This window comes from Camelus ferus, chromosome 5 (assembly GCF_009834535.1).
Source record: "Camelus ferus isolate YT-003-E chromosome 5, BCGSAC_Cfer_1.0, whole genome shotgun sequence".
Classification (NCBI taxonomy): Eukaryota; Metazoa; Chordata; class Mammalia; order Artiodactyla; family Camelidae; genus Camelus; species Camelus ferus.
This window is the reverse complement of record NC_045700.1, coordinates 53417506-53444416: the sequence shown is the minus strand read 5'-3', so window position 1 is coordinate 53444416 and position 26911 is coordinate 53417506. Positions and strand designations below refer to the sequence as shown.

Here is a 26911-nt window from a genome sequence, read left to right as displayed (position 1 = left end):
TGTAACCTGCTACCTTGCTGAATTCTTCGATCAGTTCTAGTAGTTTTTGTGTGGACCTTTTAGGGTTTTCTATATATAGTGACATGTCATCTGCATATAGTGACATTTTTACCTCTTCTTTTCCAATTTGGATCCCTTTTATTTCTCTCTCTTGGCTGATTGCTGTGGCTAGGACTTCCAAGACTATGTTGAATAGGAGTGGTGATAGTGGGCATCCTTGTCTTGTCCCAGATTTTAGTGGGAAGCTTTTGAGTTTTTCACCGTTGAGTACTATGCTGGCTGTAGACGATGACATTACTTTGCTGGACAGTGAGCAAACCTGTCCTTTGCTCTGGTGGTAGACACTATGTCTGTCTTTCAAGGCTGTTGTCTATATTAACATATTTGAAAAGATAGTTCAATAGAGCAAAGGTAGTCTCTGCTTGAAAGACAGGCAGAAGTGGGAGAAAACTATGGAAAATTACCTATCAACACCCATGAGGAGATACCATAGTTAACTAAGAAAGTGAGAGGTTAAGTAAGTTGCCCAAGGCTTGTATGGAGCTGGATTGAAACCCAGACAGTCAATTCCAAGGGCCTCGGATCTTAGCCAGTGTAATCAAATGATATTCTCTTGAATGTAAACAATGTTATTCAAGTATATAGCAACATGCAAATGTAAGTTCTAAGTACCATCATCCCTGGATCTCATTTTCCTCGTCTATAAAGTTGACAAGGGGCCAGTGGAGAGACGGCTTGAGTTAGAGGCTCTCTTGAATCCTTTCAGATTTAATATGCCATGATTTGAAGATTTATCTCCTAAAATAAAGAAACACCATGTATAAGTAGACGTGATGTCGACTGGAAACACAAAGAAGAAAACAAGAGCATTGATTTCATTGTCAGTGTACATTTACAAATTTTTATCAGGATCCTTGCATTCCTTAATTAAGTTTTATGAGATTCCTGATAAAAATGAGTGTTGAATTACTGCTTAGGGTATTTCTGGCCTTCCTAATTATAGCTTATGGCTGGGGTAAGCAGATACTTTATTTTCCAGCTACCCTTATTGTAAAACTTCCTTTTTCTATAATATGAGAATATTATCTAAGAATAAAATGAGGGCTGTCTTCTAGCTGCTCATGCCTGGCATGTTACCAGGGAAGCATGTCCTGGATGGTGCATTACCAAAGAAGGGAAGGAAAAGCAAAGGAACTGTAATAACATCAGTGAGATAGTCAGGCTGTGAGTTCTCTTCACATCCAGAGAAGCTCAAGAGATGTTTTACTTGAGTTGGAATCTGCCTTTAAAACTATATTTAGATAGCAACTGACACTCTAACCCAGAATGTAATATCAGACACTTTATCTTAACATCACAAGTTAGATTGTGGTCACATGTTGCCTGTTTCCTGAGGCCTGTTGAAAGCTCAGTTTTTGCCAGAGAAATCCAAGAGCAGCCCTCCCTCTCTTTTACAAGATGATGTTCCGTAAAAGCCTATCCTTGACCCTTCTCTTTTGTCCTTCTAGCATATTTCTTCAGGGTGTCTCATCCCAGGGCTTCAAAGACCATTTATATACTAATGAGCCCAAAATCTCTAAATATGGTTCACTGTGCTCTCTCCTGAGCTCCTGATTTTTGTGAACTGCTTTCTGTTTGACATCTCCACTTGAATGTATCAAGGGTATTTCAAACTCAGCTTGCCTGAAGTGGAACTCAGTATCATGACCCTGCAAATTGACTTTTTCTCCTTAAATATTTCTCATATCATTTAAGGGCATCATCATCCACTCAGGTTCCTAAGCCAAAAACCTAGGCACCTTTTACTTCACTCTCTATGTTCAACTAATCACCAAATCCTGTTAATACTCCTTCCTAAATTTCCCAATATCCACTGGCAACATCTTTATAGAAATTGCTATTAATTTTGATCTTGACCACTGTATCAGTCTTTAACTGGTCTCTCATAGCCAGAATTCTCTCTATAAAATGCGTATTAGATCATGTTAACCTTTTGCATAAAACTTCTCAATAGCTTTCCAGCTATCTACTGGATAAAGTCTGAACTCCAAATATGACTTACAAAAGCATCCATAATATTGTCTAAGTATCTTTATTTTAGCCAAACGAGTCTATTTTCAGACCCTTACACCATGCGCTCTCTTCCCATCCCTCACAGATTGTCTCTTGTACCTTGGACATCACCTGCATCATAAAATGGCCATTCCTGCTCAGCTTAACAAACCACATACTAGAGAGCCTTCCTTGAACCCTAGATTACTATAGATTCCCATAGTGCCTTGAGCTTCCACTAGCCTTAATACTTGTTTCAGTTTATAATAATTACTCATAGCAATGTTATTACCTCAGTGGACTTTAAGCTTGGGATGGCAGTGACATTACTTGAATCCCCAGCATCTGGCCTTGAACATGGCACTAGCAGGAACATAGTAAGTTCTTATGAATGAATAAACAAATAAAGAATCTGCCCAGATGCACTTTTGTAAACAGGAAACTTGCCAATTGTCAGCAAAGCAGCACTCAGCCTTTTGTCATTGAAGATCTGGAGTTAACTCCTTCTAGACCTCTTTCCCCTTATGTAGATGGTAGAGCCTAGACAGTTTCTTGGATCACGATTCAAAGTGCCTGCCTTGGTTTCTTAGAAAAATCCAGATTTAACAGCTAAGACAGTTGGTTAAGACAGTTAAGTCTGTTCAGAATTAGTCTTCAAAATAAAAAATAGGCAATGTCAAAACTTTTTACATATGTGTTATACATTTACATGTCTTCCATGTTTAAAAATGGAAGTTTATAAAATGTAAAGGCATTTAAAATTGGCACATTTCTCCATTTTATCCTCGGTTTAAAAAATTATCTTTCCTGCCCAATATCACTAATTATCAGAGAAATACAAATCAAAACCACAATGAGGTTATCACCTCACATTGGTCAGAGTGGGCATCATTAAAAAGTCCACAAGCAGTACATACTGGAGAGGGTGTGGAGAAAAGAGAATCCTCCTACACTGTTGGTAGGAATGTAACGTGGTGCAGCCACTATGGAAAATAGTATGGAGATTCCTTAAAAAACTGAAAATAGACTTACTCTATGATCTAGCAATCCTACTCCTGGGCATATATCCAGAGAAAACTCTTTGAAAAGATACATGCACCCCAGTGTTTATAGCAGCACTATTTACGATAGCCAAGACATGGAAACAACCTAAATATCCATTGACAGATGATTTGATAAAGAAATTGTGGTACACACACACACACACACATAATGGAATACTACTCAGCCACAAAAAGAATAAAATAATGCCATTTGCAGCAACATGGATGGACCTAGAGATTATTCATACTAAGTGAAGTAAGTCAGACAGAGAAGACGAATACCACATGATACCACTTACATATGGAACCTAAAAAAAGACACAAATGAACTTATTTGCAAAACAGAAACAGACTCACAGACATAGTAAACAAACTTATGGTTACCAAAGAGGAAAGGGGAAGGGGTAGGGATAAATTGAGAATTTGAGATTAGCAGATACAAACTACTATATACAAAATAGATAAACAACAAGGTCCTACTGTATAGCACAGGGAGCTATATTCAATATCTTTTAATAACCTATAATGAGAAAGAATATGAAAAGAATATGCATACATATGTATACATATGTGTATGACTGAATCACTATTGCTGTACACCAGAAACTAACATAGCATTGTAAATCAACTATTCTTCAGTTTTTTAAAAAACCTTTTCTCAGGTGCATAGCAGAACTATTATTTGTTCCATATCTACTAGGAATTTAAAGCAGGGTGTATGACCACATTTCACTACCTCCAAATTTAGTTAGTTTCTTATGCCATCAAATACATCATCAAAGTATATTTTGGCTTTAAGAACAGCAAAAAGGAGGACATTCTTTCCAAGTCATGACAAGCTTAAGGTACAGGATTCCAAAACAAAATTTATGAAAAGTCTTCTCCCTACTCTTAACCCACTAACTCCAAGGACATTTCTGTGATGTGTAGGGTGGGTGCAATTATTGGTTCTAAGCATTGGAGTGGTTGCCTAGGTAAGAAGTAGACCTAGGTTTTCTTCAGCTTTGGGGGGAAAGTGGGTAGACTAGAGGAAGAAGGAAACCGGGATCTACACTTTCATTTTTCTACTTTACTGCTGACCACGGATTATGTTGTATGTGCTTGATCCCATGATAAATAATCATAAAGCGTCTGAAAGGAACCTTGGGCCAAAAACAATAAAAAATTCCAATGATTGCGAAGTTGATGTTGAGAGTTCTGACTCCTCCCTTGAGCCCCATCAACAAAGCAACATGATTATAATTCGAATGAGTTTACCTTCAGATTTGCTCAGGACAGTCCTTGTTTGGCCTGTTGTCGTGGGCTAATTATTACTGATCCTTTCACTCTCAAACATGTCTCTGGAATATAAATTATGTTATATGGTTTTCCTAAAAACAATGAGCATTTAGCATAACACCAACTTGCTAGATTTTTTAAAAATGCTTCATTTTTTAAAATTTTTGAAAGTCTGGTGTGTGCCAGTTGTGATGACTCTTTTTCATTTGCAATCTAATTTATTGTTCACAACAAATCCACTAGGTAGATAAATAATACCATTATTTTAAAAGACAGGACATCATGGTATAGAAATATGAAGGCATTGCTTAAAGCCACACAACCAGGACATGACAGCCACAATTTAAACCATTTCTAGGCAATTGGAAAACCCTTCTCTTTCAATTACATTATGTGCAGTTTCAGAATTGAACCTTGAAAACTTACTCCCTCCACCTACAGTAAATAAATAAAACACACAGACTGAAGCAGCCAGCAATCCAGAGTGGCTAGCTCAAGACAGAATCTAGTTTGCCCCCAGGTGATGAGGCTTGACTGACTCAACCACAGACACAGAATAGATCATAAATTCTAACACAGCTCCATTGTCCTGAATATGTTTTCAGACCTCTGCATACACATCTCAGGGGCTCTATTGAATAAGAAAATACTACTCCAGGGAAACTTTCACTATGTGCTTCTCACTCACTCTGTAGCACTGGAAACCGAGCGGAACTCCTCCCTGCCCGCTGCCCACTGCTACCAGTCTTTCCCACACCCTACACCCCAGAGATGAAGAGAGATAATCAGGGCCTCAAATAGAAGTTTCCCGATTATGAGTCATGGCTCACTCAGCCTTTGTTACAGAGAACCTGGAAGCCTTTGAAACACAGTGTTGCTTTTGGCAGCCTTAATTCCCTGTGCTGTTATCAAGAAACAAGTTACTTTGACTAATTTGCTTGAGAAATTACCTCTGTAATGAGTATATCAAGAGCAGCCCATGTTAAAGGAGCTGGTGTTTAATGTCTTTGTATGTGAATATGTACTCATTTCCTTGCACAATGCTTCACAGCTAACAGCTCCTCAATAAATATCTGTTATATTAAAGTTAAATAAAAATACCAATAAAAGCTAAAATTATAGGGTACTTACTATGATCTAGGCATTATATTAAGAGGTTTATGGAGATTATCTTTACTTCTCTCTCTAGATATATAGATAGATACACAAAGATATATAATATATGTAGTTATCTAAATGTAGATACACTGTATTTTTTGTGCGTGATGTCTTATACATAATAAACAATTAAATATACCCTTACATTTAATTAAATCAGATACAAAATAACTACATAAATCAGCACGGTCCCCTTAACAATTAGTTACTACTTTTGACATGCACCTCATAGAGATAATTTCTCAAACGAATTAGTAGTATGTATTATACAGGGGTATGTATTATATAGTTAAAGTATAAAAATACATTATTACACTCATTTAAATTAGATTAGACAACATATTGTTATATACAATTATAATATAGACACTGTTTAATTCCTATCTGAAAAGCATAGATAATAATATTACCTAATTATTAGAATTGCCAAGTGGAGAAAATTAGATAATGCATGTGAAATAGAGCTTCTGGCATATCTCAGACACTCAATAAATTAATGTCATCCTCTTTATAACTACAATGAAACTTTTATTTAGGAGAAGAATCTTGTTCAGTATTATGTGTTAAGGCCACTGTTTAAAAATATGTGAACGTTCTATCATTGTAAATATTGTTAAATTGTTATTAATATGCAGACTTAAAATATTAGCTTTAAGGTTGGGTTGGGAAAGTAAAATTTTATGGTATACAATTTTCCAAGGATAGATTCTGAAGATTTCTCCTGAAAGGTGACTTTTTAAATATCTTTTTTATACTTTGAACCAAAACAATGGAAAGGAAAATAAAATAGCAAAGTTCTCTTCCTCTTTTTTTGAATCAGAGACTGCATTTAACAAGTGAAAAAAAGAAAGAAAGAAAGAAAGAAAGAAAAAAACCAAAAAAAAGGAAAAAGAAAGAAAAAAAATCTTGCATTTATTATGTTAGTCTTTCAAAAAGGACTCAATACAAAGTTAATGTTAAAAAATGATATTCAATTTAAAATAGAAACAATTTCAGAAAGGTCTGACACTCTCCTTTGCAAAGACTAGGAAAGAGAAAGAAGAGGGTAGAGAGAAAATAAATTTTTCAAGTTAAGCCTTTCTTCATCCTGCTGGGAATGCAGGCACCAAAGCCAGGTTCTCTTCCTTCATTTAAAGACTAAAATTCCCGCAGTTCCAGGGTAGTTCTTGATTAATCTTGGGTGCATGCCATCCCATGCTTCTTGACTGTGACTGGTTCAGGAACATAGACCTAAGCCAATCTTCAAACTATTAGAATTTGGTCAAGAATGATCTAATTTAGGTTAAGACCCAAAGAAATTTCCTGAAGACTTTGGTAAAGAAATTTCCAAATCCCTCAAAGAGCTGGGTTCTCTTTTCTTGGATATTTTTTGTGCATAGAGTCAAGGCTTAAAACTGCTGTAGTCATCTTGGTACTGTTTGAGGGGTAGGCAGATACACAGAGGAGGTAACAGCTGAGAAAGACACAGAGAAGCAGAGCTGGAGAAATTGGATTAAGCCAATGTAAGGTCTGAATCTTGACTTCTGAGGTCAATGAATTTTCTCAAGGTATGGTGCAAGACCAAGAGCATCAGCCTCACCTGGGAACTTACAAGAAATGCACATTCTCGAGTCCTACATTGGACCTGTGGAACTGGAAGCGTCGGGTAGGGCTCAGCAATGTGTGCTTTAAGAAGCCCCCCGCGTGATTCTGAAGCAGGCTAAAGTTTGAGAACCACTGATTTAAGCCAGCTTGAGTCATATTTTCTGATAATTGTTGGCAAAATATATTAAATATAACACATAGTTTGGTAAATGTATATATCAATTATATACTTATTGAAAAGATCTCTTGTAAGTATGCTCAGGTTGACTTATGATGAATCAAAGTGAAAAATTCAAAAAGGGAAATTGTGGTATAGTAAGACTGGAAGATTGTTCTGGTTGAGTGTAATAGTAAAACTCAAAAGGTTTGGACCTAGATTTATATCCCTGTTCCATTACTAATTCACTGTGTAACCAGGGGAAAGATACTTTACTGTCTTCCTCTGTAACATGCAGGTGATCCTACTGCTGTGTTGAGTGTTAAATGAAATAATAAGTGGAGAGCAATTAGAACTTTTTCCTGACATATGCTAAGCATTCAGTGAATATGAGCAATTACTATTTTTTACTGTCAAACAGGCCAAATATTCACCACATCAGAGAAGTCATAAGGAACAATAACACCTGATTGAAATGACTGTACTTTTTTAACCCCTTAACGGAGGCACTGGAGATTGAACCCAGGACCTTACACACGCCAAGCACATGCTCTACCGCTGAGCTATACCCTCCACTTTCCTTGGCCTGATCATATTAACATTCTTTCAATAATGTGGAGTTATTGGTGCCATATTACTGTGAGGATGGCATTTGGATTCAAAGTCAATAATTTTATTATGAAATTTATATCTTATTATGGATATAGCACTGTAATTGTTCACTGAAAAAATCCTCTGAAAAATAGCTCTTAGAGTCTAATTAAATGTTATTTTTAAATTTACTCAACAAATATTTATGAAGGGCCTAGTTTGGAGCACAAATATTAATATATTTTACATAAGACACACAAACACACACCTCTCTTATAAAACTAGAAAAAAAGACTAGATATTAATAGACTTGTTACAGTGTTTGTCTTTGGATAAGGGAACTGTGGTTTGTATTTTTCATTCTGTATTTTCAAAGCATATTTATGTCACTGTCTAATGAAAGTGTACTTTACATATACAAACCACTTTTCTCTAAGGGAAGACAGAGGTCCAGATAATCTCAGGGCATCCACGTTTCATTCCCACTTGTAATATAGTGGCCGGTCAATCCTATTTTGCACAGCATTCAGTTCCCAAATTGTAGATTTGCTTTTGTGCCTATAGCCAGATCGAGTCAGAGTTCATTGCCAGAGTTCAGTACCAACTCATATCTTTAGGACTCCAGACTTCAGGGTAGAAAAATCAGTTGTGGATGCTGAAGGGCAGTATAAGCACCCAAACCTACAGCCAGTGAGCAGATGCTAATGAACCAGCCTATTCTGCATAGAAGCCCTGTGGGCTTTGATCTAGAAGTGCACAGTAGAGAAGCTGACCAGGTGTTGAAGGTTGCCTACCTCAGGAAGTCTTGAGCCAGGAAACCAGCCTAACGTCTTTCTCTCACACATTTTCATTCACCAAAAGCTACATTCTCCAGGCTAGATGTATCCATGTTAGTAGTTACTCACTCATGAACCATGGTAGTGAGCAATCACAAGCCAGGACTCTAGCAAGTAACAACTTACAGCCAGTAAGTAGAAGGTATACACATTCTAACCACTTGTTACTCACCTCGATGATTTGTAATCATTCATTTTCCTCCCATAATTCTGTCTCCATCCAAACCGAACGGGGGAGGCAAAGTATGGCAGCCAACAGAGCACAGTTTTTATGAGCTTGACTCTGTAACCAGACAGTCCTAGGTCTGAATCCCATTCTACTGCTAAAGAACTGTATGACCCAGCAGACACCTAACCTCTCAAACCTGCCTCCTCCGGCTATTATAAAGGCTGACTAAGGTAATACCTGTACAGAGCTTAACTCAATGTCTGGCACAAAGGAAACCCACAGTAGTGGCTAATACCTAATAATACTGTTCCTGTTCTCTTTCTTGATACATCCTTCCTCTGTACTCTTTGCTTTTACTACATAATGAGGTCTAAGCAGCAAATGCCAAGGAGGTAAAACCCTCCAAGTCTAGTGCTTTCTTACCCTTGTAATGAAGAGAGAAGCAGAAATAAAAGTGTGTGATAGTTTCCAGATTGTGAAGTTTTAGTGACTTCAGAAATGCTGGGCTCCTAGAGAACAAATAGCTGAAAGGAAATGAGTATATTCGGCAAACTGTTCCTTAGTGGCCCACAGCCAAGGCCTATGGGGAAGCTGGCCACAGGAGGAAAGAGTGCTCAGACTGACAGCCAGGTGGGAGGGCACCGAGCTCGGCAGCTCCCTCATAACACTGAAACTCCTAAGAGCTACCAGATCCTTGCTTTCTCTCTGACACCCACTGTGATTACAGATGACTTGGAGCTTCACTGATCTCACCTCAGAGTGGAAGAGGAATACCCTGACCAAATGCCCTGGCCAAATTCACACCCTCCTCTCTCCACCCTGAGATCTGTATGTGAGGCAGGTAGATGCCGGGCTCCCCTGGGACCTCACATGGAGTAGTAGGTCACATGACAGCCCTGCAGACTTTGGGCAGCCAGGGTCAGACCCAACCTAACCAGCCTCCCCAGGCCTTATGTACTTCATTGTAGCCCTCCCTTTACCTCACAGCCCCTCAATTGTGCAAAAACCAGGAAAGGGCAAGTCCAGGACACAAGGTCAGATACCATCTTATTTCACACAGCCACCCCACATTCAGAACCTCCAAAGGGAAGTGTGGCATCCGTGGACAGTGCTTTAGTATATATTATTGAAAGAATAACCTCAGATACTAAGTAGAGTCGGCCCCTTGGTTGAATCCACAGATGTGGAACCCGCAGATTCAGCCAGCCAACAACACCAAGCCTTTTTATATCAGGGACTTGAGAATCTGTGGATTTTTATGTCTGTGGGTGATCCTGGGACCAAACTGCCATGGATACAAAGAGACGACTCTAGTTTCTTATAGAAAGGGGCACACAGGAGGTTTGCAAACAACAAAAGACTTTCCATCATGTATCTATGTTTCTTCTCAGCTCATTTGGAAGGTAAATAAGGAAAGCCTTGAAGGTCCTTTTGGAAATACATCAGGTCGTAGACCTGAAATGATCTAAACAAATGATGTAGCTATTAAAATAACCTCATGGGATCCAAAAGGACAGTACATTAAAGGTTAACAAAGATACCTTGCTAATTAGGGTCTTCTCTCTTCTGCCAGAATACCTTGTCATAAAACCTCAACTTTGCCAAATGTCTAAGGCTTCAAATTATCACTGCATCTGTTACATGATCTGGAGAATATCACAGTTCTCAGACTCCTTCTGTCAGCGAGGTAAAGTATAGAATCCTGGGTTTACCGTGAGGTTTAAAAACTGAAAAGCATTATTCACTTCCTACTCAGGTCCTGTTTTCTTTGAAAAGTAACAGTTGAACGCTTTGCCCAGCCCTTACTTTTCCTTTTTGTGTGTTACATTCTATTGTTAAATAACAATAAGAATGTTCACTAGGGGAAATCGTTGATGGCTTCGTTTTTCAGAATAAAAGTAACTTGGTACTGTTGAAACTTGTATAGGATCAGATTTGGAGTTTATTACATATAATAGCAGCTCTTGAACTTCTAATTCAATCCAGGATTAATTCTGAAATGTTCTCTGTCATATCAAACAACTAAAATTATTATTTTCATCGAAGTTTTAAGAAATGCAGAGATTCAGCAAGGATAAAAGCATCAAAAATAGTAAGATAACTTAATTCTAAATACCTTTACTATTATAAAATTATCATATACCTAGTCTCTTCCATTGACCATTCCTCAAGGATTTCACTAGGTCAGAGAGAAAAGCAGGATGGAGAATTCTACAGAGAGCATTTTGGAAGTACAATAAAAATGGCAGGCATGTTGAAGTAAGAAGATGAGTATTTTCATAAACAAATGAGTTATTTCTAAAGAGACAATTTACTTTTGAAAATATTTATAATGAATGCAGTCCAAGTCTATGCCATTGTTATGATTTCAACATGTTCTAGGCCAGAAGACCAGTTTAATTATTTCACAAGTCAAAGACAGAAGGCTCCCAGCACAGAGACTCATCAAGAATAGCTCTTTTCATAACAATTGCCAAATCCCTGTATATAGTTTCATGATGTTATGGGTTGAATTGTGTTCCCTTTCCAAATTCATATGTTGGAGTCCTAATCACTAGCATTTCAGAATGTGACCGGTTGTTGCAGGTGTAATTAGTTAAGACAACGTTGTACTGGAGTAGGGTGGGACCCTAATATGACTGGTGCCTTTATACAAAGAGGAAAGTTGGACAAAGAAGCTGGCACAGGGAATATACCAGGTGAAGACTGGACTTATACTACCATAAACTAAGGAACTACCAGAGGTAGGAGAGAAGGCTGGAACAGATCCTTCCCCAGCACCCGCAGGGGGAAGCTGGCCCTGTTGACACTTTGATTTCAGGCTTCCGGCCTCCAGAACTTTGAGACAATAAGCTGCTCTTGTTCTAAGCCACCTCATTTGTGATGCTTTGTTACGGCAGCCTTAGCAAACTAATATAGGTGTCAGTTTGTTTTTACTCTTCTAAATTTTGCTGCCCTTTTCGAATAATACAAAAGTGAAGACTCATGAAGCAGGGGAATGACCACGCACACTTACCATTCACTCCACTGCCCTGACCCCCGACCCTCCCACATACCCGGCTTCTTCCACAAGAAAACTGCTTGCTGCCTTGCTCAGCTCAGGCTCTCTACAGAGGTAAAGCACAGCCTGCCTTCCAGGTGAGCCCCGTGGGCTCTCTGCCTAGTAAGCCAGCCCTTCATCATAACTTTGCCTGTCTGACTTTGTTGGGAAGTTAAGTTTCTCATTTTAGACAGGAATGGGCCCCTTACCCTGGCAACTGCCCCCACCTTTAACCAAAAGTGCTGAAATTCTCTCAACAAAAATAAGAGCCTTTTCTTTATATTGACTTATGAAATAAACTGCTCCCTCTTCACACACACACAGACACTACAGCAAACTTTCCTGTGGCATTAGAGTGTGATTGGTGGTCTAGAAGATGTTGAGAAAGTGATATGTAAATAGGCTAGCACAAGTTTTTGAAGAATAGTATACTTAAAAGACTGACATACAGCATACGCACAAGGAAATACAGAGAGAAGAATAGAAAATAAAAGACAATTTTGTTTTCTTGTGCACTCAGCAGTCACTCTGTTCCTTGTTGATTGAGAGTATTGAAACTATAGGATAATTAGTATGTGTGCCATCTAGTTTAGGTTTGCTGGAATTTGACCAGAACTGCAGTTACAGATTGGCCCAGCTTTTGTAAAAACCTCTTTGTTTTTCTTGCTCTCAAACACATTGTAAATTCATCAAATGGCCCAAGGCTTTGCCGCTGATTCTCACACTCTTGTAAGAACTTATAAAAGGAGTGTTTGGGGCCAAGGCCTCTAAGCAGGACCCAGGTGTGGGAGGAAATGGTACCGATGATTCATCCCCCTCTAAGGTGATAAAGTCCCTTATTGGATGCAGCACCCTGATGACCAGCTCACCCTGGAAGTCAGCCTCAGTTCTGAGCACACAGTTCACACGAATCTTTGGAGAGGCCTGCAAACCTAAAGCCACAAGCAAGCCTGTGACTCACTCAGAATGAAACACGGGACAGAAGACTCCTGACCATGCACCATCTACTTGCCAAGACTGCTTTCTGCTAACAATCTTTATTCTTCTCAATTCTGGACATCTGGAAATATAGAATATGGCTGAGTGATGCTGCATTGAGTAGCAGATGAAACATCATATAGAAATCAGATCTACAGACAATCTAAAAGGCACATCTTGGACAATACTTCTGATATTCTGTATCTTTTTCTTTCTATCCTATAAAGATAATTTTTTCCATCTAATGAGAGATTGGCAAGAGGGAATGAGGGGGAAAGAAGCAAAAGAAATGAAGAATTTACAAGCTGGATGATGTAAACAATTGTATATATTTAAAATACATGCATTTCAGAAAGATTTTTAGTTGGAAAAATCTGAGAGAGAGAGAGATCCTATTGTCAGTATTTAGCATTTTAGAGAGCATCAAGATTCTGCTGCTTTAATCTGCTCCCTGGCTGCCGGTTAGTTACCAGTGTGAAGTGGAACCCTGTTAAAAATGCATTACTTTTTTATGATAGAAATATCTTCTAAAATTAAAGTAAAATAAACAGTGTTTCCCAATTCATTCCATATTTTAAAAAAAGGGTGTTTCTATTAAAGCAATTCATACCCCTCTACCTCCAAAACATTACTTTAAAACTTTTGGCAAGATGACAATGGTCAGTCCTGTGATTCTGAAAATTGTGGAACACCTATCTCATTATTTCTCCTGAAATCATGTGAAATTCACTACTATTCTTAGGCTTAACACTTTTTTAAAAAATATACTTTTTTTTTAGGACAGTTTTAAAGAAAAGTTGTGAAGATAGTACAGAAAGTTTCCATATACCCCTACACCCAGGTTCCCCCATTAGTAATAATAAGGGATGGTACATTTGTTACTATTAATGAACCAATATGGACACATTATAATTAACAAAGTCCATAATTTATTCAGATTTCTTTAGTTTTCTAATGGCCTTTTCCTGTTTTAGGATTCCATACGTGATACCACATTTCATTTAGCCATATTTCCTTAGGCTCCTCTTGGCTGTGACAATTTCTCAGACTTTCCTTGTTTTGGTGACCTTGACAGTTTTGAGGAATACTGGTCAGATATTTTATAGAATGTCCTTGACTAGTGTTTTTCTCATGATGAGACTGGAGTTAACATGTTTTGGGCAAGAAGACCACCCAGATAAAGTGTCGTTTTCATCACATCATGTCAAGAGCACTACCAGTACATTGAAATCACTCTTGGTGTTGACCTTGATCACCTGGCTGAAGTGGTGTTTGTCAGGTGTTTCCACTGTGAAGTTTCTCTCCTCCTCCCCACCACCTCCGCTTTCTATCATATACTCTTTGGAAATACACTGTTGATATGTTCACCTATTGAAGAATGTCTTGGTTGGTTCCAGTTTTTGGTGATTATGAATAAAGCTGCTCCAAATATTCACATGTACATTTTTGGATGGACATACATTATCAAATCAGTTGGGTAAATACCTTGGAGCATAGTTGCTGGATCATATGGTAAAACTCTGTTTAACTTCGTAAGAAATTGCCTTCCAAAGTGGCTGAACCATTTTGTATTCCTACCAGCAATCAGTGGAGCTCCTTTTTCTACATCCTCACCAGCAATAAGTATTGTTAGTTTTTTGGATTTTAGCCATTCTAATAGGTGTGTAGTAGAATCTCATTATTCTTCGATTTTTAATTGCCTCATAATTAATGATGTTGAGTGCCTTTTCTTCTTCTTGTCTGCCATCTGTGTATCTTCTTTGGTTCCCCAACACATTCTTAAATACTTAGATATCTCTTTGATGGTTGAAGCTGGATGGCAATATTGTATAACCTTTCTATTTAAATTTAGATATTCTCTCCTAGGAAAACTTCCTAAAATTTTTGGCTTTGGATTACTTAAGACAATATTCCCCATGCATTACTAATTCTGACATTATTTGTAGAAGGAGTCCATTTTAAATGGCTATGATGCATATTTGATAAGGTATTTTATTGACAGTCTACATAATAATCTTAAATATTTGTACGATTAGAAATTTCCTCCTTCCACATAAAAAAAGGAAGACAGTGCCTAATAGCATAAATTACCTAACAATGAAGGAGAGGACCAGCGTATGCTGCAGTTATCACATTATCATGCTCTGTGTCCTTGGACAAGTGACTTTACTACATGGGGCCTCAGCGTCCTCATTATCATGCTCTGTGTCCTTGGACAAGTGACTTTACTACATGGGGCCTCAGCGTCCTCATCTGTGCATAATGGGGTAAATGCAGATAACCAAGGATTTCTTCTAACACTCTGGTTTTATTCTTTACTCTCCTCTAGAGTCTCAGGCACTGACCAGAGGCTTGATAACACAGTATTCTTCTCTTTGGCCACCTTCCTCCTACCATTACCACACTGAAGTTCCTTTGTTTAGTTGTTAGTACCTGTTCCAGACCATTCCATAAGTACAACATTTAATTTCAGTGGCTTTTATTGTCTGGAGAATACTTTCCTTTGTTAATTTACTGTGTTTTTATTTTTTCATAGCAAATCTAATTAGGAAGAACTTGCTTTGTCTGAGAGTAATTAAATTTTATAAGGGCAAGTCAGTGATAGCCTTATAGTTTATCTAAAAATCATTCTAGACTGCTTACTAAAATCTGAATTACATTTCTCTCCATTCCCTTCACCGGGAAGACTTCATGAACAGAATTTGGGTTCTTGATCAGTTTCAGCTTTTGGACTACCCTCTTTCTAGGGGACAGATTTTAGAAGCCAAGAAATTGAGCCTGAAAAACAACAAACCACCAAAGAGTCTTACTCAGGATATATTTAGTAAACTCTCTTTTCCTTGCTGTTAAATGTATCCTGTTGCCTTGAAAGAAATGAATACACCTACCTTATACAGTGAGCAGTTTTTTCTCCAGGGAGTATTTTACTCACTCAAGTTCACCATAGGTCAGGCTAAGAGCAGTACTAGGATAAGTCATATTTCTTCCCACAGACATCCTTAACTGCTTCAGGATGCATGGCTGATTAGAAAAAATATACACAGTAGGCACAGTTTGTGACACACAGCAAGCACCTGCATGGCTTGCCATTGTGTTTAAGTCACACAGATTGCCCTGTGAGACAGCAAATCAAAGTACTAGCAGAGAATGTGCATTCAAAGTCAGTTTAGTAGCAGAGAATGTGTGTGAGCCCTTTTGAAAGTTCAAGTAAATCAAGTGATTGATAACAGGAAAGCAGCATTTCCTCCTTTACAGGGAGTAATTTACGAACCTAGGGATTATATATTTAAGACCATAAGAGTAAAACTTTCTCTGATGGGAAACTACTGTGTTTTTTCACTCTCACACAGATCTTAAAGCACAGGTCTCAATTCAGGGGCTTGAAAGATGTTCATTGCTCCCCCCTAACATGTTTGCCATTTAATTTATGGGAAGGAAGTTGACCTTACTCTGGCTGGCTAGACATATATTTATGGCCTTGTAGATATTTGAAGCTCAATACATGTTTATTATTGAATTAGAAAAAAGAAACATGCATGGGCTTTGAATAAAGGCTTAAGAGGTCTCATTTTTGAGTGAAATGTATGACTGATACCATAAGCATGTCCCAACAAATGTCTGAAGGCAGCTTTATGTGAGATGGCATGCTTATCTCATCAGCCCACTCTGGGTGGGCCCTAGAACTTGAACAGCAGTGGTAGATCCAGATACTATCAGATGTCATCATACTTGGAAGGGTTTTAGATTGGAACTTTATGAAGATGATAGATTTAAAACTAAGGAACAACTCTGTATATAGAGTACTACATAGTTAACTTAATGAGACCAGCTGCAAAAAGTCTTCAATAGGATTATGAGTTCCCATATCTGCTAAGGAATTGATTCTTTTAAACAAATAAACAAAAAATCCTTATATGCTTTGGGGGTCTAAGTTTCTAAGGTGTTCTACACATTTTTCAAACTGTGAAGGTTCTACCAGTACTCTTTTGTATGTCCAAGTTGTTCTTTTCCTGGGAAAAAATAATAAAAACTATCTTTCAAAAAGGACCTCCCACATTAGCAAAACCGTTCTAAATTCCCTGTGTGTATTAACTCACGTTTCTTTCTTCTATAAGGGCCTCTCTTGCTATTTTCCAAGGCATTCTCTCTCCCAGGCTACAAGTGCTCAGTGTTAGATTTCAAAAGCTGTCTTATCAGGAAGGAGTTTGCTTTCCTTTAATGTTCTCTACTGAAGTGGGCGGAGAGTTAGTGATTGGCGGGGAGTTAGTGATTGCCTGGGAAAGGCTGCCCTGCCTGTGTGGCCCTGAAATCTATGACTGTCTCTGTGTGTGTCCTGCATGCTGACCTCAGGAGTGAACTTCTAGAATATAACTTCTAGAATAGGACCAAGTTGGAATAGCTTTGCCCATTGCACATGAACATGGAAAATATAACCCTCTCTTGAAAGATCAATACTAGAACAATAGAGCTTCATGAGAAAAATTATGATTACCACTGTAGTATGTTACAGTAATAGTCTATTGCCCATTGCTCATGATTTGGTTTGTGCCCATTATTTGTACAGGATATTTATATACTTTGTGATATCTAGTTTAGCTGCACTGGTTCATTTTTCACTTACTTCCCATTTCTCAGATCTATTTCTGCAGAGATGGGATTCTGGATAACAAAGAGTTCCACCCTATATCTCACTGGAAGCCACATTATTGTTGTGTAGTAATTTATTGTCTTTGGAAGGATTCTGCACTTGGCATTAGGGGTCTCAATTTATAATCTATGTATCCTCTTTAGCACCTAACTCAGAAATAGTGTAAACTATTTTTAAATGATTAGCATTTGATTCTACTAGGCTAAATGCTTTCTATTCATTATTGCCTTTAATCCTCCCAACACTCCTGTGAGGTGGGTACTGTCTTTAATTCAGTTTGACATATGATCAAAGTCTGATCTGATCATGTTAAATAACTCAACCATTAAAAAGTTTAAAAGCAGGTCTGCTGATTCTGGAATCAGGTCTTCACCACAATAGTTATGTCTTACACATGTTCATGCTAACAAAAGAAAACAAAATGATTCATTTTTTAGATGAAGACAGATCCTAACATTCTTTCTCCCTGGTCATGTAAAATGATTAAGGAGGAAAATGGAGAAAAATAAAAGAAATCCTTGGTCTTCAGCATCAGGGGAGGTCTTACAGGTTTTCTAGGGTGAATATAAACACAGCTGAGCAATTGAATTGAGAATACTGCTTTGAGCCAAGGGAATGTAGTTTGAGTTTCAAAGTCTATCATACTGGCTTATACTTAGAAGATACGCAATAAGACATTGACTTGAATCCAGATATGTTCACCAGAACAGCTAGCCTCGGTATCAAGGGGAAGGTAACAGAATTACCTAACCTTTGGATTATCATTTATGGTTTGCAGTCTGCTTTTGAAACCCACACATATACATCGCTTGTGAAGTAGGTAATGGTAATGCCACCCAGCTGCTCCTACTCCTTGGTGTTTAGAGGTGCCACTGTGTTACCCTAGCAAACTATTCTTTTTCTTTTCCAGTCTTCACAATTGTCCATGATGTAGGTAGGACAAGTATTATTACTCATTTTAATGTGTTTAGTAGTAAACATATTTAATAATGTTTGTTTGAGATTTGATTCTAATAATTTTGAAAATTGAAAACTGCCAAGTAGGAGGAGCAGCAAGTGGTTTATACTTTACTTTGTTCTAGGAGAAATGACTTTGGTGAGCCTTTTGCATCTTGCAGACTTAGACTGAGATGGAGATTTAGATGGAGACCCATATTTTCAGAAAGCCCTGGATTATAAAAATTTAATCCAAACACTGCTACTTCCAACTGATATGTTGAGTTCTATTTAATTCTAATTCTATACTTGAGAATTCTATAATTCTCTAAATCCAGTTCTATAATTGGGAATATTAGCAGGACTTCACCCCCAGTCTTGATTTAGACTGCCTTAGAATCAAGAATACCTTTTCCTTGGAAGGTGTGTGTCTTTTTTGTCCAGATAGTTACTCATGGGGTTCTGGGAGCTGAGGCACAGCTATGACAGAGGGACTTAAAAGTCTCACACTTCCCACACCCCTTCCTCCTCCTAGTGCGGGTTAAGCTGTGAAGGGAAATTAACCTGAGGCTTGTGCTCTGCTGCCTGGACTGATCTGTTAGTAACCCAAACACATGCTAGCTAAGACAGAGCAATCAGGATTTTGAGAAATAGAGGGAACAATTGTGATGATCTCTTCCAGACCATTGTGGTCAAATTACTCATAAGTTGGGGCTGGATGGTAGATGGGGTCTTATCTTAAGGAAACAGATAGTGTTACTGCCTATCATTCTGGCTTCAGTGAAGCACATCTGACTTCATTTAAAACAAGAACAAGAAAAACAACAAATAGTTGGTCTTAGACTGGAGTTTGGAGGTACTTAGAGATTTTCACTTGTGGGCCTGAGCTGGTCTCCAGGATACCAGAAGCTGTGGGAGCTGGCGGGGGCGGGGTGGACCTTGAAGTCCAGCTAGGTTTGTGGGTCCTAAAAGTAACCAGCACTGAATATAGCTGTTGGTTCACCTGCATTAGACTTTATTTCCAGGTCTTCAGTGAAATCTTATTAAAGTAACTGACTGGTGTCACTTGTGCTAAGAGAATTATCTTAGATCTGAAAATGAGGTATCAGTGGTGATCGCCTCACTCAGATAGACCTACCTTAACATCCTTGGGCCTGGGCAGAAGTACAAAGGAGACTTGTACACCTACACCTGAATATTTAAACACTATGAATCAAGCTGCCTAATTGTCTAAAATAGGACTCATCCTGCTACTTTGCCAAGTCTATCATTATCATAATGACCTAGAAGACTAGTTCAAATGTAGAATTCTCTTCCTCTTCTTCTGCTGCCCACAGTCCATCCCCTTTTCTTCCCACACTGGCTCTGTCCCATATAAGGAGGGGTCTTATTCACCCATGTATGGATATCCCAGGCCATACTTCCAATCTCCATACACACTCCCACAGCAAACGGCCACCCTTAGCTATCCCTTGAGATTATATGGTATGTACATTGAATGCTCAAGCTTCAGGATGAAGGGCCCAGGGTTGGAGCCTAAAGTCCCTCTGGGTAAGAGATTCTGGAGCCATAGGGACCCAGAACATGGTCTAGAAGAAGGTGGGTAGGCCCAGTGGATTCCCCACCCTGTAGGGTGGGACATGGCTGAAGGAAGGTCAAAGCAGGACCCCTTGCCCCGTTCTAAGAGCAGGAATGTCAGGAAAGGACAATTTTCCCACATGGCTACATTGTAAGTATAAGAAGCAGCAAAATCAACAGTGGAATGTAAAAAGAGAGAGAGATCAGAATAGAAAAAACTAGAAGGATTCTGCCAGAGGTCATGAGACCCCTGAGTAACTCTCAGATATAGGTGAGGTGACACTGAGAGGGGCTCATTTCAGCAAATCAGCCATTGGGAGGTTTACCTGTAAAATTATAATTTGGAAATAAAGGGGTCTGTTTTTTGAGAAAGATTGCTTAGAAACAGGTTACACTGCATAATTCCTCTATTACAGTGCATTCCCCAGAAAGGAGAAGACAAACTTCAGGAGCTAAGAGGCTTCCACAGTCACATTTCTACTGCACAGCAGAATGAGCATCTGGTTTACAAGTCCAGTATCTTCTTTGTGAAGATATCTAGAGGAGAAGCAGCCAGAGGAGGTAAGGGGAGCTTAGGGCAGGTGTATTCATGAGAGCTCTGCCCAGAATCTTGCGGGTACCTGGATGCACAGAAGAATCCTTGCTTCACTGATTTTCCTCAGCAGGTTTTCCCACCACACTGACTTTGCTATTGAGTGAATTGGCTTCCTGGTTGTTGGAGGTGGTTTTATTTCCTTTTGATTCCTCTTACCTAATTTTCTAAACTGGTGTATTTTTTTATGCTAACCACCATGGATTTCTACTTCGAGTCAACATTATTAGCCCACTTCCCCAGTGTAGGGTGATTATTAACCTTAGCTGAGAGACTCCTTGCCTTGTTCTCATGACTTGGGGACTTTTCTGACCATTTTTAATGTTTCTTTTCTCATACTGCATGACTAGTTTTATATCCCTAGATGTCTACTGCATAAATTCTGATACTTTGAAAAAGGACTCAAGACTAGGTACTATCTCTTGAGCACCTAATTGCACTGGATGCCTTGTTTCTTGTAGCAATCCTCTGTGACAAAAACAACAAAAGTAATGACTAGCTTTTGTTGAGTACTTACTATGCCCAGCGCGATGCTAAGCTCTGTACATCTATTTGCTTATGTATTATCATAGCCCCGTCATGGAAAAGCAATCACTCCCATTTTAGAAGCGAGGAAACTTGCAGAGAACATGAACTGTTTAAGGCCAGTAATGGTGAGGCTACGATCTGAAACCCCAGTCTAATTCACTCCATGTCCATTTCATGATGCCTGTATGCTGACTGTATATTGTAATACAGTAACTTAGTGTGTCTGCTTTTTTTCCCCAGAAGAAATAAATCATTATTTGTAGTTACTGTACTCTGACCCATAACATGTGGTTGCCTTGGGAATGTCAGAGCTAAAAAAACCTTAGAAGGAACATCTAGTCTAATACTCTCATTTTATGGTCAGGAAGCAGAGAAGTTCACAGGCATTAAATGATTTGCTAAAGGCCTCGCAGTGAGTTGTATAAAACCCTAAATGCTTGTTTTCTAAATTCTTACTCTGGTTTGTGTTTGTTTGTTTTCACAAACATTTTTATGAGTCTATGAGAAGCCAATTTGCCAATCCTGAAAATTTTCATGTATAGTGGTCTTTGTATCACCATTTTTAACCTCCTTATTTCAGTGATGAAACCCAATATTCTCTAAATAACAATGTAGAATCTCAATTGAAAGTCCTCAACTAAAAATTCAGAAACTGAAAAATAGCTGTATGCAAATAGAGTCTCACTTTTCAAAAGTAAATGAAAAGTCACTTTGCTATCATAAGACTGATGAAATCTAGAATACCTTTAAATGAACAGTAGTTGGACTTTAAAAGAAAACCTTTATTACTATTATATTTATAGTCATATAATTGCCCTATGAATACATTGTTGAAATGAATTATGGTACGTGCTGTGATCCATAAAGCAACACATGGAGTGTGGAAGAATTTACTTAACCTCACTGCTGGAATGCCAGTTTCCCCACCTCTAGCAGTAGGAAGCTGGACTAGTATGGTTCATTAATCATAGATCAGAACGCTAACACACACAGCAACTAAACAATGTACGGGATTAAATACAGAATTAACACCCGTTCGTAGTTCTGCCTTGATTTCCACGCTGCTGTTTCTACCACGTCATTATCAGGCAATAATTGCTATGTCAGAGAAAACAAGAGGGGATACTCCGTCCTTCGTGCCTTTCCCAGGGATGAATATGCCATAAAGAATTTTATAAGGGACAAGAGGATTAAGTTTGGAAGAAAAACAGCTCATTGGGGAAAAAAAAAAGGCTATGCAAAGGACCACACACATTTTCAAAGTAGTGTCTGGTTCATTATTCAGTGTTGCTCAGGCATTACATTAGAATTCTTACTTGCCAAGAGCCAGAAAATTCAAAGGTTAAGAGCCAGCTGCTAAATTCAGATTATCATGTGCTTGGTAACAGGAGCAGTAGAATAGTTGTTAAGTGGTTTCACTTCCAACCCACCTATGGAATCACTTCTCTATGTCTATCTATCCACCTGCTATAGACGGTATGAAATTGTATGAGCATTTGCATGTATGACAAGTGTATGATATTCCAGTATTTACTCTATTTACTTTGAGGATAATCACAAACCAACAGTGATGCTATTATATGACTGCTTACATTTTTAAAAGTTTGGTTGAATCAATTAGGAAATCTCCTAAGCATTTTTTTTTTCATAAATATGCCATATAGTTTTTTTCCTTTTGGAAATTATTGTAATTCGTCTCTGTCAGGAGAGTAGTGAAACATTCTATTTCCATGGATATGTGTGCCACTTTTTGGAGATGTTAATAACCAAAAATAATTGCAAGACTTTAGAAGAACAGTACAGTGTCCTGACACTTTAGCCAAACATGGAGTTATCTGGTCTGAAGTTTTAGAGAAATCATGATCCTAAAATACTACTTACTTGGCTTTATTGTAAGCATTGAAGCGGATCTCAGTGTAAAGTAGTGCAGTCTGAATCAGCAAAAAATTAAGTCAGGAACCTTTTAACTTTCTGGGGAAAGACATATATTAGATGATAACTCCCAACCTGAGCTTCCCACCACAAAATCTATACCTGCTCATCCACAGTTCCTCCCACCTGCCTTCACTTCCCCTGCCATCACATGGAGGCAAGGTCACACATCCTATCCAAAGCCATCTTCTTCCATGTGCCCGATGAATCCCATCTCCTTTCACCTCCTGTGGAACTTTGCACTATTGATCATCTCCTCCCTCCACTCTGTATTCTCAAACTCATCCCCTTCAAATAATTCTCCCCCTCCGTGTTCCCTTTCAACAGCATTTAAACATGCCTTAAAACACACACACACAGAACACTCTCTTGTCCTACTCATCTTCACATCCAAGCTTTGTGAACCTTGCTATCTCGACTTCCTCATTTCCTATCCACTTTCTTCCTTTTAGAAAATATATTCAAATATTTTGAATATGCAGATGCTCTCCAGGCTTCTCCAATCTGAATTCTACTCTGCCCAAGCTACTCCTGCTGAGGCCACCAATGACCTCGTGTTGCTAATACCAACGGCCATGTTCAATCTGTATCTTATTTGGCAACACATCATTCAACACAGGCAAGTAGTCTCCTCCCCTGGCAGCTATACCATCCTCCTCTCTTGTTTTTTTCCATCCTCTCCACAATTTCCTCCCCCATCTCCTTTAATGTCTCTTCCTCCTCTATCCATATTTAAAGGATGGAACTCCTCAGGGAACTGCTTAAAGTGTTCCTCTTTTCTCTTTCACAACACTCCCATCCTAGGCAATCTCAACCACTCCTGTGAGTCATGAACCACTTGTGCACGGACAACTTTCAGCATATATACTCCACCCAGACCAACATTCTGAAATCCAGAACCATACATCCAATGGACAATTCAGCATCTCCACTTAGACATGGCACTGACAACTGAAACCCAACATGTCTAAGTCTGAACTCATTTTCCCACCCAAAACTCCTTTCTGCCAGTGTTCCCTCTTGAAAAGTGCATTACCTGCTCCTTGTTGCTCCTGTCAGAAACCAGGGAACAAGGCTGGACCCAAATACAGACAATCACAAACCATTTGTTCAACATTTATTTAGTGGGTGTAGAAGTCTCCTAGGACCACCATAACAAATTACTACAAACTTGGTGGCTTAAAGCAACAGAAATTTATTCCTTCATAGTTCTGGAGGTGAGATGTCTGAAATCAAGGTGTCAGCAGGGCCCTGCTCCCTTTGAAAGCATCAGATTGTTATGGGTTGAATTGCCTCCTCTTTGCCTCTGGTGGCCCCAGGTGTTCCTTGACTCATGGCCCTGTAACTAACCCTGCCTCTGTCATCACATGCTCTTCTCTTTTGTCTATGCATCTTTAGTCTTCTTATAAGCACACCAGTCGTTGGAGTTAGGGCCCACTCTAAATCCAGGGTGATTGCATCGCCAGATCCTTAACTCATTACACCTGCAAAAACTTGGTTTCCGAATAAGGTCACATTCTGAAGTTCTGAGTGGAAGTGAATTTCTGGGGACACCATTAAACTTACTACTGGGGGAGTGGAGAGGAACAAATTTTATAACTCAAAAAATATAGATAGGAACATATTCATTTATTAATCACTTCCACTGGCCAAAGCAGGAACCTGTTCTGGGGGAAAAATAAGGACAAAACCCTTTTCACTTTTCTTCAGGCTTAGTTCTCCTGAGCTGTTTTGTTTGTTTGATTTTCCTTTGCTCCAATCTTAATAATTTATTATTTTGGTAGACAATGAAATATTTAAATTCTGATAATTAAACAAACAAAAAACAACATATTCCCAGTAAATAGCATTAGGCCTAGTTGGTGTCAAGATTTTAACTGGTTCTAAGGGATAATTTTCAGCTGACTGCTTAGAAAACATGTTTAGGGAGAGGCCTACACTAGTGGAGAGGGCATTTTTGTTCTTCAGTTTCTACTCATGGGCACTGGATGCTTCAGCACTGGATACAGTGGGCTGTATTTATATTTTGCTAAGTTACCCAGTAGAATTGCAATGCCTTTGAAAGATCAGCATTCTGACAGCTCTCCTGCTAGTCCTCCCAGGAACCTCGTCTGTCCAAGGTCGTCCTTGACATCACTTTCCGCCTCCTCCCCTACATCCCATCAAGTCCACTGATTTTACCTTCTACAGACCTCTCTAATCCATCGACTTCTGTCCACCTTCACTGCCACAGTCCTAGTCCAAGCCACCATCTTTGCCTGCTTAACAACCTCATCAGCTTCCTGACTGACCTCCCCAGGTCAGTCTTTCTCAGAGCAACAGAAGAAACTTTTTAAAATGCAAGCTTGATCATTTCACTCATCTGTTTCAATATCATCCCATTCCCTTATTTTAGAGGCCAAATCCTTTCCCCAGACCCTCATCGCACACTGCCTTCAGGACCCTACGAAACTCTGTAGTTTTTCCTCTTACCACATACTTGCTACAAAGCTGTGTTGCTTGACGGTGCCTCTCTCTAACCTACCTCAGGGCCTTTATACATATTATTCTCTTTGCCTGGCATGTTGCCTAAGAATTTAAAAGCACAGGCTTTGTACTGCATTTGAGATCCTGTTCTGTTGTTCATAAACTGTGTGGCCTTTTGCCAGTCTTTGAACTTCTTTAAGTCTCACTTTCTGCATCCAAAAAAAAAAAAAAAGTGAATAAAAGTAACATTCCCAAAATTGGTGTAGGGATCAAATAAGAAAATGGATTTTAAAAATTTCCCAAGTTACATAGTACTATGTAAATCCTAGTTATAATTATTACTGTTATTCTAATAGCACTGTCCAATTGAAGGCCTTGAATCTCACTTTAAAGCACAACTTAAGAACAATGTTAAGTTGAAAGATCTGTATCAATATGAAAGTGCTTGCAAAAGACTTTTTAAAAAAATTTTTCTAAAATCGATTGTGTTCTACTTATATGCCTATTATAATAATTTATCAAGCATGCATTTTTCAGCCGTTTTGGGGGAACAGTTTCCAAATTAGCAGAATCCAAATTAAAGTTTTATGGCACATAAGGGAACATGTGGTAATTCCCTATATAGTTTTGTATGCAGTAGGGTAACCAATTTATCTTGGTTGGCCTGAGACTTTCCTGGTCTTAGCACCTAAAGTCCCATATGCTGAAGGCCCCCTCAGTTAGTTAATCACCCCAGTGTACAACTAATGTCCTCGACGTGCCTTCCACCTGCAAGAAACGTCCTTTCTATGCCTCATCCAAGGCTCCTATTCCTTCCTGATTGTGTTCCCTAGTGTTATGAAAATGGTAGAGTCAGGGAAAGGGGAATATTGCCTGCCTTGGTCTCTCTCAAAGCCCTGACAATGAGAGTGATGCTAGTTCCTTAAGAATCTGGCCCTGGAGCATCGTGAGTAAATGATATGATCTATGAGCAACCACAGGGCCAAGATGGCATTCTGCACGGTGGACGTAAATATTTCAGTGAGAAATGGCTACCTCCCACCCCTGGGGATATGTAGGGGCATCCCAGTGGATTCCTGAAGTTGAGCAGGCCAGGCCTGTGAGTTACAGCTCTTTCAAGTCTCAGTCACTCGAGAGATACTAAGCTGTGCAAAGTAAGGTTGTGTTGTACTTGTCATTCTGGGCACTGCTATACTGCTCACTGGCCGTGAGATGCCTCATGAATGCAGGGTGCTCGGGCTCTCAGCAGGGGAGACGTGGGCTGAAGAAAGGGGACATGCTGCCCATGCCACAAAATCACCATCCTAAAGTTTGGCCCAGAACAGGGCAGAGGTGAGGTCCGCTG

At 38.9% G+C, this 26911-nt stretch overlaps 1 protein-coding gene and 1 long non-coding RNA gene across 10 annotated transcripts in view; one reads left to right on the top strand and one right to left on the bottom strand.

The window, feature by feature from the left end:
• Window positions 1-26911, top strand: part of NEUROD1 (neuronal differentiation 1) — a 174455-nt gene that overhangs the window by 68196 nt on the left and 79348 nt on the right. For 5 of the 9 annotated variants that reach the window (XM_032479867.1, XM_032479864.1, XM_032479869.1 and 2 more), the window contains one exon: window positions 20465-20609. The exons of 2 other annotated variants lie outside the window; for them this stretch is intronic. The gene's annotated coding sequence lies outside the window, so the exon portion shown is untranslated. Of the gene's footprint in view, window positions 1-10441; window positions 10556-19984; window positions 20022-20464; window positions 20610-26911 lie in introns of those variants that run through there. 2 more of the 9 variants (XM_032479865.1, XM_032479871.1) reach the window with 2 other exon arrangements.
• LOC116663692 lies at window positions 214-9146 on the bottom strand. The gene is made up of 3 exons (XR_004319973.1): window positions 8872-9146; window positions 4353-4435; window positions 214-798 (listed from the first exon to the last, which is right to left on the bottom strand). It is a non-coding gene; the product is annotated as an uncharacterized LOC116663692 (long non-coding RNA).